A 13,697-nucleotide genomic window follows, 5' to 3' on the forward strand; every position below is an offset into this window, starting at 1 on the left:
TACAGAGCACAGGCTAGGTGTATATATACTATATAAGGTGTGTACAGCACTGACCCGTCACAGCAGCCCCCGAGCTACAGTCTGTATAAGCCGGTTACAGGGCACAGGCTAGGTGTATATATACTATATAAGGTGTGTACAGCACTGACCCGTCACAGCAGCCCCCGAGCTACAGTCTGTATAAGCCGGTTACAGGGCACAGGCTAGGTGTATATATACTATATAAGGTGTGTACAGCACTGACCCGTCACAGCAGCCCCCGAGCTACAGTCCGTATAAGCCGGTTACATGGCACAGGCTAGGTGTATATATACTATATAAGGTGTGTACAGCACTGACCCGTCACAGCAGCTCCCGAGCTACAGTCTGTATAAGCCGGTTACAGGGGCACAGGCTAGGTGTATATATACTATATAAGGTGTGTACAGCACTGACCCGTCACAGCAGCCCCCGAGCTACAGTCTGTATAAGCCGGTTACAGGGCACAGGCTAGGTGTATATATACTATATAAGGTGTGTACAGCACTGACCCATCACAGCAGCTCCAGAGCTACAGTCTGTAAAAGCCGGTTACAGGGCACAGGCTAGGTGTATATATACTATATAAGGTGTGTACAGCACTGACCAGTCACAGCAGCCCCCGAGCTACAGTCTGTATAAGCCGGTTACAGGGTACAGGCTAGGTGTATATATACTATATAAGGTGTGTACAGCACTGACCCGTCACAGCAGCCCCCGAGCTACAGTCTGTATAAGCCGGTTACAGGGCACAGGCTAGGTGTATATATACTATATATGGTGTGTACAGCACTGACCCGTCACAGCATCCCCCGAGCCCCCGATAAGCCGGTTACAGGGCACAGGCTAGGTGTATATATATTCTATATAAGGTGTGTACAGCACTGACCCGTCACAGCAGCCCCCGAGCTACAGTCTGTATAAGCTGGTTACAGGGCACAGGCTGGGTGTATATATACTATATAAGGTGTGTACAGCACTGACCCTTCACAGCAGCCCCCGAGCTACAGTCTGTATAACACGGTTACAGGGCACAGGCTAGGTGTATATATACTATATAAGGAGTGTACAGCACTGACCCATCACAGCAGCCTCCGAGCTACAGTCTGTATAAGCTTGTTACAGGGCACAGGCTAGAAGGATATATACTATATAAGGTGTGTACAGCACTGACCCATCACAGCAGCCCCCGAGCTACAGTCTGTATAAGCCGGTTAAAGGGGACAGGCTAGGTGTATATATACTATATAAGGTGTGTACAGCACTGAATTGTCACAGCAGCCCCCGAGCCTCCGAGCTACAGTCTGTATAAGCCGGTTACAGGGCACAGGCTAGGTGTATATATACTATATAAGGTGTGTACAGCACTGATCCATCACAGCAGCCCCCGAGCTACAGTCTGTATAAGCCGGTTACAGAGCACAGGCTAGGTGTATATATACTATATAAGGTGTGTACAGCACTGACCCGACACAGCAGCCCCCGAGCTACAGTCTGTATAAGCCAGTTACAGGGCACAGGCTAGGTGTATATATACTATATAATGTGTGTACAGCACTGACCCATCACAGCAGCCCCCGAGCTGCAGTCTGTATAAGCCGGTTACAGAGCACAGGCTAGGTGTATATATACTATATAAGGTGTGTACAGCACTGACCCATCACAGCAGCCCCCGAGCTACAGTCTGTATAAGCCGGTTACAGGGCACAGGCTAGTTGTATATATACTATATAAGGTGTGTACAGCACTGACCCATCACAGCATCCCCCGAGCACCCGATAAGCCGGGTACAGGGCACAGGCTAGGTGTATATATATTCTATATAAGGTGTGTACAGCACTGACCCGTCACAGCAGCGCCCGAGCCCCCGAGCTACAGTCTGTATAAGCTGGTTACAGGGCACAGGCTAGGTGTAAATATACTATATAAGGTGTGTACAGCACTGACCCTTCACAGCAGCCCCCGAGCTACAGTCTGTATAACACGGTTACAGGGCACAGGCTAGGTGTATATATACTATATAAGGTGTGTACAGCACTGACCCATCACAGCAGCCTCCGAGCTACAGTCTGTATAAGCTTGTTACAGGGCACAGGCTAGGTGTATATATACTATATAAGGTGTGTACAGCACTGACCCATCACAGCAGCCCCCGAGCTACAGTCTGTATAAGCCGGTTAAAGGGGACAGGCTAGGTGTATATATACTATATAAGGTGTGTACAGCACTGACCCGACACAGCAGCCCCCGAGCCTCCGAGCTACAGTCTGTATAAGCCGGTTACAGGGCACAGGCTAGGTGTATATATACTATATAAGGTGTGTACAGCACTGACCCATCACAGCAGCCCCCGAGCTACAGTCTGTATAAGCCGGTCACATGGCACAGGCTAGGTGTATATATACTATATAAGGTGTGTACAGCACTGACCCATCACAGCAGCCCACGAGCTACAGTCTGTATAAGCCGGTTACAGAGCACAGGCTAGGTGTATATATACTATATAAGGTGTGTACAGCACTGACCCGTCACAGCAGCCCCCGAGCTACAGTCTGTATAAGCCGGTTACAGAGCACAGGCTATGTGTATATATACTATATAAGGTGTGTACAGCACTGACCCGACACAGCAGCCCCCGGGCTACAGTCTGTATAAGCCGGTTACAGGGCACAGGCTAGGTGTATATATACTATATAATGTGTGTACAGCACTGACCCATCACAGCAGCCCCCGAGCTACAGTCTGTATAAGCCGGTTACAGAGCACAGGCTAGGTGTATATATACTATATAAGGTGTGTACAGCACTGACCCGTCACAGCAGCCCCCGAGCCCCTGAGCTACAGTCTGTATAAGCCGGTTACAGGGCACAGGCTAGGTGTATATATACTATATAAGGTGTGTACAGTACTGACCCGTCACAGCAGCCCCCGAGCTACAGTCTGTATAAGCTGGTTACAGGGCACAGGCTAGGTGTATATATACTATATAAGGTGTGTACAGTACTGACCTGTCACAGCAGCCCCCGAGCTACAGTCTGTATAAGCCGGTTACAGGGCACAGGCTAGGTGTATATATACTATATAAGGTGTGTACAGCACTGACCCGTCACAGCAGCCCCCGAGCTACAGTCTGTATAAGCCGGTTACAGAGCACAGGCTAGGTGTATATATACTATATAAGGTGTGTACAGCACTGACCCGTCACAGCAGCCCCCGAGCTATAGTATGTATAAGCCGGTTACAGGGCACAGGCTAGGTGTATATATACAATATAAGGTGTGTACAGCACTGACCCGTCACAGCAGCCCCCGAGCTACAGTCTGTATAAGCCGGTTACAGGGCACAAGCTAGGTGTATATATACTATATAAGGTGTGTACAGCACTGACGCATCACAGCAGCCCCCGAGCTACAGTCTGTATAAGCCGGTTACAGGGCACAGGCTAGGTGTATATATACTATATAAGGTGTGTACAGCACTGACCCATCACAGCAGCCCCCGAGCTACAGTCTGTATAAGCCGGTTACAGGGCACAGGCTAGGTGTATATATACTATATAAGGTGTGTACAGCACTGAGCCGTCACAGCAGCCCCCGAGCTACAGTCTGTATAAGCCGGTTACAGGGCACAGGCTAGGTGTATATATACTATATAAGGTGTGTACAGCACTGAGCCGTCACAGCAGCCCCTGAGCTACAGTCTGTAGCAGCCGGTTACAGGGTACAGGCTAGGTGTATATATACTATATAAGGTGTGTACAGCACTGAGCCGTCACAGCAGCCCCCGAGCTACAGTCTGTATAAGCCGGTTACAGGGCACAAGCTAGGTGTATATATACTATATAAGGTGTGTACAGCACTGACGCATCACAGCAGCCCCCGAGCTACAGTCTGTATAAGCCGGTTACAGGGCACAGGCTAGGTGTATATATACTATATAAGGTGTGTACAGCACTGACCCGTCACAGCAGCCCCCGAGCTACAGTCTGTATAAGCCGGTTACAGGGCACAGGCTAGGTGTATATATACTATATAAGGTGTGTACAGCACTGACCCATCACAGCAGCCCCCGAGCTACAGTCTGTATAAGCCGGTTACAGAGCACAGGCTAGGTGTATATATACTATATAAGGTGTGTACAGCACTGAGCCGTCACAGCAGCCCCCGAGCTACAGTCTGTATAAGCCGGTTACAGGGCACAGGCTAGGTGTATATATACTATATAAGGTGTGTACAGCACTGACCCATCACAGCAGCCCCCGAGCTACAGTCTGTATAAGCTGGTTACAGGGCACAGGCTAGGTGTATATATACTATATAAGGTGTGTACAGCACTGAGCCGTCACAGCAGCCCCCGAGCTACAGTCTGTATAACACGGTTACAGGGCACAGGCTAGGTGTATATATACTATATAAGGTGTGTACAGCACTGACCCATCACAGCAGCCCCCGAGCTACAGTCTGTATAACACGGTTACAGGGCACAGGCTAGGTGTATATATACTATATAAGGTGTGTACAGCACTGAGCCGTCACAGCAGCCCCCGAGCTACAGTCTGTATAACACGGTTACAGGGCACAGGCTAGGTGTATATATACTATATAAGGTGTGTACAGCACTGAGCCGTCACAGCAGCCCCCGAGCTACAGTCTGTATAACACGGTTACAGGGCACAGGCTAGGTCTATATATACTATATAAGGTGTGTACATTACTGACCCGTCACAGCAGCCCCCGAGCTACAGTCTGTATAAGCCGGTTACAGGGCACAGGCTAGGTGTATATATACTATATAAGGTGTGTACAGCACTGAGCCGTCACAGCAGCCCCCGAGCTACAGTCTGTATAAGCCGGTTACAGGGCACAGGCTAGGTGTATATATACTATATAAGGTGTGTACAGCACTGAGCCGTCACAGCAGCCCCCGAGCTACAGTCTGTATAACACGGTTACAGGGCACAGGCTAGGTGTATATATACTATATAAGGTGTGTACAGCACTGACCCATCACAGCAGCCCCTGAGCTACAGTCTGTATAAGCCGGTTACAGAGCACAGGCAAGGTGTATATATACTATAAAAGGTGTGTACAGCACTGACCCGTCACAGCAGCCCCTGAGCTACAGTCTGTATAAGCCGGTTACAGGGCACAGGCTAGGTGTATATATACTATATAAGGTGTGTACAGCACTGACCCGTCACAGCAGCCCCTGAGCTACAGTCTGTATAAGCCGGTTACAGGGCACAGGCTAGGTGTATATATACTATATAAGGTGTGTACAGCACTGACGCATCACAGCAGCCCCCGAGCTACAGTCTGTATAAGCCGGTTACAGGGCACAGGCTAGGTGTATATATAATATATAAGGTGTGTACAGCACTGACCCGTCACAGCAGCTCCCGAGCTACAGTCTGTATAAGCCGGTTACAGGGCACAGGCTAGGTGTATATATACTATATAAGGTGTGTACAGCACTGACCCATCACAGCAGCCCCCGAGCTACAGTCTGTATAACCCGGTTACAGGGCATAGGCTAGGTGTATATATACTATATAAGGTGTGTACAGCACTGACCCGTCACAGCAGCCCCTGAGCTACAGTCTGTATAAGCCGGTTACAGGGCACAGGCTAGGTGTATATATACTATATAAGGTGTGTACAGCACTGAGCCGTCACAGCAGCCCCCGAGCTACAGTCTGTATAAGCCGGTTACAGGGCACAGGCTAGGTGTATATATACTATATAAGGTGTGTACAGCACTGACCCATCACAGCAGCCCCCGAGCTACAGTCTGTATAAGCCGGTTACAGGGTACAGGCTAGGTGTATATATACTATATAAGGTGTGTACAGCACTGACCCATCACAGCAGCCCCCAAGCTACAGTCTGTATAAGCCGGTTACAGGGCACAGGCTAGGTGTATATATACTATATAAGGGGTGTACAGCACTGACCCGTCACAGCAGCCCCCGAGCTACAGTCTGTATAAGCCGGTTACAGAGCACAGGCAAGGTGTATATATACTATAAAAGGTGTGTACAGCACTGACCCGTCACAGCAGCCCCTGAGCTACAGTCTGTATAAGCCGGTTACAGGGCACAGGCTAGGTGTATATATACTATATAAGGTGTGTACAGCACTGACGCATCACAGCAGCCCCCGAGCTACAGTCTGTATAAGCCGGTTACAGGGCACAGGCTAGGTGTATATATACTATATAAGGTGTGTACAGCACTGACCCGTCACAGCAGCTCCCGAGCTACAGTCTTTATAAGCCGGTTACAGGGCACAGGCTAGGTGTATATATACTATATAAGGTGTGTACAGCACTGACCCATCACAGCAGCCCCCGAGCTACAGTCTGTATAACCCGGTTACAGGGCACAGGCTAGGTGTATATATACTATATAAGGTGTGTACAGCACTGACCCGTCACAGCAGCCCCCGAGCTACAGTCTGTATAAGCCGGTTACAGGGCACAGGCTAGGTGTATATATACTATATAAGGTGTGTACAGCACTGAGCCGTCACAGCAGCCCCTGAGCTACAGTCTGTATAAGCCGGTTACAGGGCACAGGCTAGGTGTATATATACTATATAAGGTGTGTACAGCACTGACCCGTCACAGCAGCCCCCGAGCTACAGTCTGTATAAGCCGGTTACAGGGTACAGGCTAGGTGTATATATACTATATAAGGTGTATACAGCACTGACCCATCACAGCAGCCCCCAAGCTACAGTCTGTATAAGCCGGTTACAGAGCACAGGCTAGGTGTATATATACTATATAAGGTGTGTACAGCACTGACCCGTCACAGCAGCCCCCGAGCTACAGTCTGTATAAGCCGGTTACAGGGCACAGGCTAGGTGTATATATACTATATAAGGTGTGTACAGCACTGACCCATCACAGCAGCTCCAGAGCTACAGTCTGTAAAAGCCGGTTACAGGGCACAGGCTAGGTGTATATATACTATATAAGGTGTGTACAGCACTGACCAGTCACAGCAGCCCCCGAGCTACAGTCTGTATAAGCCGGTTACAGGGTACAGGCTAGGTGTATATATACTATATAAGGTGTGTACAGCACTGACCCGTCACAGCAGCCCCCGAGCTACAGTCTGTATAAGCCGGTTACAGGGCACAGGCTAGGTGTATATATACTATATATGGTGTGTACAGCACTGACCCGTCACAGCATCCCCCGAGCCCCCGATAAGCCGGTTACAGGGCACAGGCTAGGTGTATATATATTCTATATAAGGTGTGTACAGCACTGACCCGTCACAGCAGCCCCCGAGCTACAGTCTGTATAAGCTGGTTACAGGGCACAGGCTGGGTGTATATATACTATATAAGGTGTGTACAGCACTGACCCTTCACAGCAGCCCCCGAGCTACAGTCTGTATAACACGGTTACAGGGCACAGGCTAGGTGTATATATACTATATAAGGAGTGTACAGCACTGACCAATCACAGCAGCCTCCGAGCTACAGTCTGTATAAGCTTCTTACAGGGCACAGGCTAGAAGGATATATACTAGATAAGGTGTGTACAGCACTGACCCATCACAGCAGCCCCCGAGCTACAGTCTGTATAAGCCGGTTAAAGGGGACAGGCTAGGTGTATATATACTATATAAGGTGTGTACAGCACTGACCCGACACAGCAGCCCCCGAGCCTCCGAGCTACAGTCTGTATAAGCCGGATACAGGGCACAGGCTAGGTGTATATATACTATATAAGGTGTGTACAGCACTGACCCATCACAGCAGCCCCCGAGCTACAGTCTGTATAAGCCGGTCACATGGCACAGGCTAGGTGTATATATACTATATAAGGTGTGTACAGCACTGACCCATCACAGCAGCCCACGAGCTACAGTCTGTATAAGCCGGTTACAGAGCACAGGCTAGGTGTATATATACTATATAAGGTGTGTACAGCACTGACCCGTCACAGCAGCCCCCGAGCTACAGTCTGTATAAGCCGGTTACAGAGCACAGGCTATGTGTATATATACTATATAAGGTGTGTACAGCACTGACCCGACACAGCAGCCCCCGGGCTACAGTCTGTATAAGCCGGTTACAGGGCGCAGGCTAGGTGTATATATACTATATAATGTGTGTACAGCACTGACCCATCACAGCAGCCCCCGAGCTACAGTCTGTATAAGCCGGTTACAGAGCACAGGCTAGGTGTATATATACTATATAAGGTGTGTACAGCACTGACCCATCACAGCAGCCCCCGAGCTACAGTCTGTATAAGCCGGTTACAGGGCACAGGCTAGGTGTATATATACTATATAAGGTGTGTACAGCACTGACCCGTCACAGCAGCCCCCGAGCTACAGTCTGTATAAGCCGGTTACAGGGCACAGGCTAGGTGTATATATACTATATAAGGTGTGTACAGCACTGACCCGTCACAGCAGCCCCCGAGCTACAGTCTGTATAACACGGTTACAGGGCACAGGCTAGGTGTATATATACTATATAAGGTGTGTACAGTACTGACCCGTCACAGCAGCCCCCGAGCTACAGTCTGTATAAGCTGGTTACAGGGCACAGGCTAGGTGTATATATACTATATAAGGTGTGTACAGTACTGACCTGTCACAGCAGCCCCCGAGCTACAGTCTGTATAAGCCGGTTACAGGGCACAGGCTAGGTGTATATATACTATATAAGGTGTGTACAGCACTGACCCGTCACAGCAGCCCCCGAGCTACAGTCTGTATAAGCCGGTTACAGAGCACAGGCTAGGTGTATATATACTATATAAGGTGTGTACAGCACTGACCCGTCACAGCAGCCCCCGAGCTATAGTATGTATAAGCCGGTTACAGGGCACAGGCTAGGTGTATATATACAATATAAGGTGTGTACAGCACTGACCCGTCACAGCAGCCCCCGAGCTACAGTCTGTATAAGCCGGTTACAGGGCACAAGCTAGGTGTATATATACTATATAAGGTGTGTACAGCACTGACGCATCACAGCAGCCCCCGAGCTACAGTCTGTATAAGCCGGTTACAGGGCACAGGCTAGGTGTATATATACTATATAAGGTGTGTACAGCACTGACCCATCACAGCAGCCCCCGAGCTACAGTCTGTATAAGCCGGTTACAGGGCACAGGCTAGGTGTATATATACTATATAAGGTGTGTACAGCACTGAGCCGTCACAGCAGCCCCCGAGCTACAGTCTGTATAAGCCGGTTACAGGGCACAGGCTAGGTGTATATATACTATATAAGGTGTGTACAGCACTGAGCCGTCACAGCAGCCCCCGAGCTACAGTCTGTAGCAGCCGGTTACAGGGTACAGGCTAGGTGTATATATACTATATAAGGTGTGTACAGCACTGAGCCGTCACAGCAGCCCCCGAGCTACAGTCTGTATAAGCCGGTTACAGGGCACAAGCTAGGTGTATATATACTATATAAGGTGTGTACAGCACTGACGCATCATAGCAGCCCCCGAGCTACAGTCTGTATAAGCCGGTTACAGGGCACAGGCTAGGTGTATATATACTATATAAGGTGTGTACAGCACTGACCCGTCACAGCAGCCCCCGAGCTACAGTCTGTATAAGCCGGTTACAGGGCACAGGCTAGGTGTATATATACTATATAAGGTGTGTACAGCACTGACCCATCACAGCAGCCCCCGAGCTACAGTCTGTATAAGCCGGTTACAGAGCACAGGCTAGGTGTATATATACTATATAAGGTGTGTACAGCACTGAGCCGTCACAGCAGCCCCCGAGCTACAGTCTGTATAAGCCGGTTACAGGGCACAGGCTAGGTGTATATATACTATATAAGGTGTGTACAGCACTGACCCATCACAGCAGCCCCCGAGCTACAGTCTGTATAAGCTGGTTACAGAGCACAGGCTAGGTGTATATATACTATATAAGGTGTGTACAGCACTGAGCCGTCACAGCAGCCCCCGAGCTACAGTCTGTATAACACGGTTACAGGGCACAGGCTAGGTGTATATATACTATATAAGGTGTGTACAGCACTGACCCATCACAGCAGCCCCCGAGCTACAGTCTGTATAACACGGTTACAGGGCACAGGCTAGGTGTATATATACTATATAAGGTGTGTACAGCACTGAGCCGTCACAGCAGCCCCCGAGCTACAGTCTGTATAACACGGTTACAGGGCACAGGCTAGGTGTATATATACTATATAAGGTGTGTACAGCACTGACCCATCACAGCAGCCCCCGAGCTACAGTCTGTATAACACGGTTACAGGGCACAGGCTAGGTCTATATATACTCTATAAGGTGTGTACATTACTGACCCGTCACAGCAGCCCCCGAGCTACAGTCTGTATAAGCCGGTTACAGGGCACAGGCTAGGTGTATATATACTATATAACGTGTGTACAGCACTGAGCCGTCACAGCAGCCCCCGAGCTACAGTCTGTATAACACGGTTACAGGGCACAGGCTAGGTGTATATATACTATATAAGGTGTGTACAGCACTGACCCATCACAGCAGCCCCCGAGCTACAGTCTGTATAAGCCGGTTACAGAGCACAGGCTAGGTGTATATATACTATATAAGGTGTGTACAGCACTGAGCCGTCACAGCAGCCCCCGAGCTACAGTCTGTATAAGCCGGTTACAGGGCACAGGCTAGGTGTATATATACTATATAAGGTGTGTACAGCACTGACCCATCACAGCAGCCCCCGAGCTACAGTCTGTATAAGCTGGTTACAGGGCACAGGCTAGGTGTATATATACTATATAAGGTGTGTACAGCACTGAGCCGTCACAGCAGCCCCCGAGCTACAGTCTGTATAACACGGTTACAGGGCACAGGCTAGGTGTATATATACTATATAAGGTGTGTACAGCACTGACCCATCACAGCAGCCCCCGAGCTACAGTCTGTATAACACGGTTACAGGGCACAGGCTAGCTGTATATATACTATATAAGGTGTGTACAGCACTGAGCCGTCACAGCAGCCCCCGAGCTACAGTCTGTATAACACGGTTACAGGGCACAGGCTAGGTGTATATATACTATATAAGGTGTGTACAGCACTGACCCATCACAGCAGCCCCCGAGCTACAGTCTGTATAACACGGTTACAGGGCACAGGCTAGGTCTATATATACTATATAAGGTGTGTACATTACTGACCCGTCACAGCAGCCCCCGAGCTACAGTCTGTATAAGCAGGTTACAGGGCACAGGCTAGGTGTATATATACTATATAAGGTGTGTACAGCACTGAGCCGTCACAGCAGCCCCCGAGCTACAGTCTGTATAACACGGTTACAGGGCACAGGCTAGGTGTATATATACTATATAAGGTGTGTACAGCACTGACCCATCACAGCAGCCCCCGAGCTACAGTCTGTATAAGCCGGTTACAGGGCACAGGCTAGGTGTATATATACTATATAAGGTGTGTACAGCACTGACCCGTCACAGCAGCCCCCGAGCCCCCGAGCTACAGTCTGTATAAGCCGGTTACAGGGCACAGGCTAGGTGTATATATACTATAAAAGGTGTGTACAGCACTGACCCGTCACAGCAGCCCCTGAGCTACAGTCTGTATAAGCCGGTTACAGGGCACAGGCTAGGTGTATATATACTATATAAGGTGTGTACAGCACTGACGCATCACAGCAGCCCCCGAGCTACAGTCTGTATAAGCCGGTTACAGGGCACAGGCTAGGTGTATATATACTATATAAGGTGTGTACAGCACTGACCCGTCACAGCAGCTCCCGAGCTACAGTCTTTATAAGCCGGTTACAGGGCACAGGCTAGGTGTATATATACTATATAAGGTGTGTACAGCACTGACCCATCACAGCAGCCCCCGAGCTACAGTCTGTATAACCCAGTTACAGGGCACAGGCTAGGTGTATATATACTATATAAGGTGTGTACAGCACTGACCCGTCACAGCAGCCCCTGAGCTACAGTCTGTATAAGCCGGTTACAGGGCACAGGCTAGGTGTATATATACTATATAAGGTGTGTACAGCACTGAGCCGTCACAGCAGCCCCTGAGCTACAGTCTGTATAAGCCGGTTACAGGGCACAGGCTAGGTGTATATATACTATATAAGGTGTGTACAGCACTGACCCGTCACAGCAGCCCCCGAGCTACAGTCTGTATAAGCTGGTTACAGGGTACAGGCTAGGTGTATATATACTATATAAGGTGTGTACAGCACTGACCCATCACAGCAGCCCCCAAGCTACAGTCTGTATAAGCCGGTTACAGAGCACAGGCTAGGTGTATATATACTATATAAGGTGTGTACAGCACTGACCCGTCACAGCAGCCCCCGAGCTACAGTCTGTATAAGCCGGTTACAGGGCACAGGCTAGGTGTATATATACTATATAAGGTGTGTACAGCACTGACCCGTCACAGCAGCCCCCGAGCTACAGTCTGTATAAGCCGGTTACAGGGCACAGGCTAGGTGTATATATACTATATAAGGTGTGTACAGCACTGACCCGTCACAGCAGCCCCCGAGCTACAGTCCGTATAAGCCGGTTACATGGCACAGGCTAGGTGTATATATACTATATAAGGTGTGTACAGCACTGACCCGTCACAGCAGCTCCCGAGCTACAGTCTGTATAAGCCGGTTACAGGGGCACAGGCTAGGTGTATATATACTATATAAGGTGTGTACAGCACTGACCCGTCACAGCAGCCCCCGAGCTACAGTCTGTATAAGCCGGTTACAGGGCACAGGCTAGGTGTATATAATACTATATAAGGTGTGTACAGCACTGACCCATCACAGCAGCTCCAGAGCTACAGTCTGTAAAAGCCGGTTACAGGGCACAGGCTAGGTGTATATATACTATATAAGGTGTGTACAGCACTGACCAGTCACAGCAGCCCCCGAGCTACAGTCTGTATAAGCCGGTTACAGGGTACAGGCTAGGTGTATATATACTATATAAGGTGTGTACAGCACTGACCCGTCACAGCAGCCCCCGAGCTACAGTCTGTATAAGCCGGTTACAGGGCACAGGCTAGGTGTATATATACTATATATGGTGTGTACAGCACTGACCCGTCACAGCATCCCCCGAGCCCCCGATAAGCCGGTTACAGGGCACAGGCTAGGTGTATATATATTCTATATAAGGTGTGTACAGCACTGACCCGTCACAGCAGCCCCCGAGCTACAGTCTGTATAAGCTGGTTACAGGGCACAGGCTGGGTGTATATATACTATATAAGGTGTGTACAGCACTGACCCTTCAAAGCAGCCCCCGAGCTACAGTCTGTATAACACGGTTACAGGGCACAGGCTAGAAGGATATATACTATATAAGGTGTGTACAGCACTGACCCATCACAGCAGCCCCCGAGCTACAGTCTGTATAAGCCGGTTAAAGGGGACAGGCTAGGTGTATATATACTATATAAGGTGTGTACAGCACTGAATTGTCACAGCAGCCCCCGAGCCTCCGAGCTACAGTCTGTATAAGCCGGTTACAGGGCACAGGCTAGGTGTATATATACTATATAAGGTGTGTACAGCACTGATCCATCACAGCAGCCCCCGAGCTACAGTCTGTATAAGCCGGTTACAGAGCACAGGCTAGGTGTATATATACTATATAAGGTGTGTACAGCACTGACCCGACACAGCA

Source organism: Taudactylus pleione, unplaced genomic scaffold, assembly GCF_031769625.1.
Source record: "Taudactylus pleione unplaced genomic scaffold, aTauple2 ptg001716l, whole genome shotgun sequence".
NCBI lineage: Eukaryota > Metazoa > Chordata > Amphibia > Anura > Myobatrachidae > Taudactylus > Taudactylus pleione.